The sequence below is a fragment of the Cyprinodon variegatus genome, unplaced genomic scaffold (genome assembly GCF_000732505.1).
Source record: "Cyprinodon variegatus isolate N-32 unplaced genomic scaffold, C_variegatus-1.0 Scaffold10, whole genome shotgun sequence".
Classification (NCBI taxonomy): Eukaryota; Metazoa; Chordata; class Actinopteri; order Cyprinodontiformes; family Cyprinodontidae; genus Cyprinodon; species Cyprinodon variegatus.
Genome location: NW_015150463.1, coordinates 284,631 through 288,714, shown reverse-complemented (window position 1 = coordinate 288,714; position 4,084 = coordinate 284,631). Strand labels below are relative to the sequence as shown.

Here is a 4,084-nt window from a genome sequence, read left to right as displayed (position 1 = left end):
AGGCCACGGAAGAAACAGAGAGCAATGAGAAATCAAGAGCGTAAATATGGAGGTTGGGATGAAGAAATGGCTTGGATGGCAAATTAGAGAACATGATTTGTAGAGAAAGTCAGGGCAGCTAGAGGGAGATTATTACAGAAAAAACCTGAACAGAAATATAAAAATAACTTAACAGATATCTAATTGCGAAAAATAAACAACTTTATGTGCATTACTATAATAAAACACTAAGAATTAACTAATATGTGATATGAGTGATAAATAGAAATACATCACCAATCCACCGAAAAATGGAATAACGCTTTACTAGTCATTAAAGATTAAATATTTATCTTGCACATCTAAAAAATATATATGAATATATTTCAAAATATTTTAAATTGTAATTTAAAATATATGTAATAGAATATATATATATATATATATATATATATATTGTTTTTTTGTTTGTTTTTTCTAATGTCGTAATTGCGGTCATTGAATGGGTGGGGCAGCGACCTAACCCCCTCTATTGGCCAGCCGCCACTGTATAAATCGCTTTATTGTCCCACAATGGGGAAATTCATTCTCTGCATTTAACCCATCCCCTCGGGGAGTAGTGGGCTGCCACTGTGCGGCGCCCGGGGAGCAGTGTGGAGTTAAGGGCCTTTCTCAGAAACCCAGAGTGGAGGCTGTGGGGATCAAACTGGGTAATTGCAACCTTCTCAGAGCACAACTGCTCTAACCACTAGGCCACCACTCCCCATAAAATTGCAAGGAAGCTATTATTATATATATATTTTTGTGAATTGTATATTTTTGGCTGCCAGCCAATTGTATTCACTTTTAATTCAGTTTATTTATATAGCGTCAATCCTACAACACCTTATCTCCACACACTTTACAGCTCACCAGATAATACAGTCAAATTGATTAAAAGTAAGTTTCTATATAAGGAAAACCAGTTGATTGCATCAACTCATCGACACAAAGGCAATCTCTCACACTAAGCATGCTTGTAGCGAGTGGAGAGGAAAGATTCCCTTTTAACAGGAAGAAACCCTCCAGGAAACCAGTCTCTTTGTGAGCAGCTATCAGCAGTAAAGATCTACCGTCCATTCTACTTTTAGAAATTCTGGGAATCAATAACACAAGGCACCTCCTCAAAATAATGTTGCATGGAGATGCTGGGGATTGAACCCAGGACCTCATACATGCGAAGCATGCGCTCTACCACTGAGCTACATCCCCTGTATATCAGTCAATGAATAAATAAATAAATACATAAATGTGAATAGATGGATGACTGTGTATGGACAGCCGTAGGTACGTTTTTTTTTCCTACAGTTAAAATGTTAAATGTTTTTCTGACAAATTAAAATATTGAAATCACTGTAAGATATGTTTACAAGTTCACAACCAGAACAAAATAAAACACACACTTTTTATTTCTGTTTAATATTTGTATGATACCTGTGTTGATAGTTGCTGATGAAGGTTCTCAGTCATCCAGGTCATAGCCATTCCGTAAAAAAGTAAAAAAATATCCACTGGACTTGGTTTCCAAGATTTGAAGACGTTTCGCCACCTCTCCAGGAAGCTTTCTCAACGTCTTCAAATCTTGGAAACCAAGTCCAGTGGATATTTTTTTTAATTTTTACGGAATGTGTTGATAGTTATTTTGCATTTATATTCACATTAAAATATTATATATTACTTTTTATCTAAATTACTTATCTGGTCTCTATTTCTTATCTAGAATTATAGTATGTGCTAATGAAGTTTGCAGGCACATACCATAATGAAAGATTTGGATCATTTATTCCTTAAGCATCATTGTTCCACTCTTCAGTGCTCCAAGCAAGCATCCATTTTCTGCCTCACCCAAGGGGTCCTGATGCCTATTTCCAGCTGTCTATGGGTCACCAGTCCATCACAGAGACAAACAACCATTCACACACACCTAAGGAGAATTTAGAGAAGCCAATCAACCTATCAGTCATGTTTTTAGACTGTGGGAAGAAGCCAGAGTACCCAGAGAAGATGCAAACTCCATGCAGAAAGACCGCAGGCCAGGAATCAAACCCCAAACCTTCTGGCTTCAAGGCAGCAGTGCTACCCACTGCACCACTGAGCAGATTCTTCTAACCAGCTCATTTTCCTCTAACAGTCATCTAAGTGTTCATTACTACCAATGTCATGGGGCTTAGGTTTGTCCTACCCATCAATTTGTTACATAGTTCGGTCCACACCTTACACGTGAACGCCATTACAAATTATTTTGTATGCACAAGTCAATCTCATTTGGATCAACGAGTCGTTTTCCAGAATGATGGTCATACAAAACAAAAAAAGCTGGTAAGGTACCAAACAGGAAATATGCATAGTGTAGAGTGGATGTAGGTTTTATCAATCAGAGGCCTCCTGTATGCAGCACTGTCTGCGGCCACCTACAATTTTGGAGAGGTGCACCAGAGTGTCTGCGGCAGGGGCGGGGGCATATTTGCATTCACTGCAACACACACTCAGAAGACCTGGTTTCTGAGTGTAAATCAGCCTTAACTTGTCTCCCCCATCTCCTTAAAGCCCCAGGCAGCTAGTTAAAGTTATTTGATGATTATGAGGTACTGTTTAATGATACAAGATACAAGTTTAAGCTTTTTCTTTTTCCACAGTGGTGGCTATGGTGAATAGTCATATGATAACATAACATAAGTGACTATGTGCCAGTGTTTGTTTTCATCATTCATATTAATGGATTCTTTTTATTTTAGAAGCAGGACCTTTATTTAGCCATTATTGGTCTTAATGTGAGTGTTAAGTTCAAAATTTTATTATACTGTCACAGTTTATTTCTAAAAACATACTCTTTTGACACAATTTTAATCTTTTGGTAGGACAAAAAAAACTTTACTGTATCTGGTGAATTAATTATCTGGTGAATTAATTTTTATCACAGTCATATCTGGCTTTCATAAATGGCACTAACCATATTTTTACAAAGAAAAATGTATCTTACTGATGATTGTTTTCGATGTTTGTATTGTTTTAACCACTCTTAACAAGCATGAATCTTTCCACACACCCACGCTGAGGCTTCAGCCCAAAATCCAGCATCAATGATCCTGGCCCCCCAACCTCCACCTTCTCTGTCAAACATCTGAATAGAAGCTTTTATCAAGACCGACGCCCACACTGTAACTTCAGGCTCCACTAGGCCAAACTCCCACCGCCGCCAGGGTTCATGGGCGCCGACCACTACCCACATTCGAACACATCATCTGGGAGGAAGCTGGGCTCATACCACAGTCGTCTGTTGGGGTGAGCCCTCAGACACCCACCATGAGAGGAGGGGACGTCGAGGAACAATACAACATGTTGGTCCAAGATCTGAAAAAATACTGGAATACAAAAACGACACCTACTCACTCTACTCTGATTGTGGTAAGGAAATATGACCAAAAGCTGAATTTTTTAAAACATTATTGATATGATCTAGTAAAAGATTTATACAAATTGTTGATTAATAAAGCAGAACTTCTCCTACTTGATGAATATTAATGGCATAAAATCAAAACACATGACAGTATAACAAGTCACTGCTTTAATCTGCTTAAAATACCCTGACCAACAGTTATTTCTGAGCTCTGCCGTGTTTTCCCTGCTTCTATTTTCAGAGCTACTCAGTGGCAGATGAATAAAAGACTCTATCAGAGCATTGCATGCGTCTGCAGCAGGTGGAGGGTTAAGATGTCAAATTGAGGACCGCGCGCTCTGTTCTTTCGTGACTGGACGTTCGTCATTGTGTTTGCAGCCGGCCGTTGGCAAGCAAGAGCTGCTCCAGCCATCCGTCTCGAGAAGCAAATTTCGGACTGGGCTTGAGCCGGCCATCTGCATCTCCAGGCCTTCAGCAGCCAAGCGCAGAAACACTTCGACTACCGGAGCGTTCGAGGGAGGGAGGATGGAGGAAGAAGTGTTGCTGTTACATTTATTTTTGAAGCAAAAGCTTTGAATAGTCATGACAGCAGGGAAATTGTAAATATTTTCTTAAGAGATGTGCTTTCAGATTGGAATATTCCAGCAATACTGAAGTTTAAATAAATTT

General features: G+C 39.0%; 1 non-coding gene across 1 annotated transcript; it reads right to left on the bottom strand.

Moving 5' to 3' along the window:
* Window positions 1–1,158: 1,158 nt before the first annotated feature.
* On the bottom strand, window positions 1,159–1,230 carry trnaa-cgc. Its single transcript has one exon. It is a non-coding gene; the product is annotated as a tRNA-Ala (tRNA).
* Between the last annotated feature and the right edge of the window lie 2,854 nt (window positions 1,231–4,084).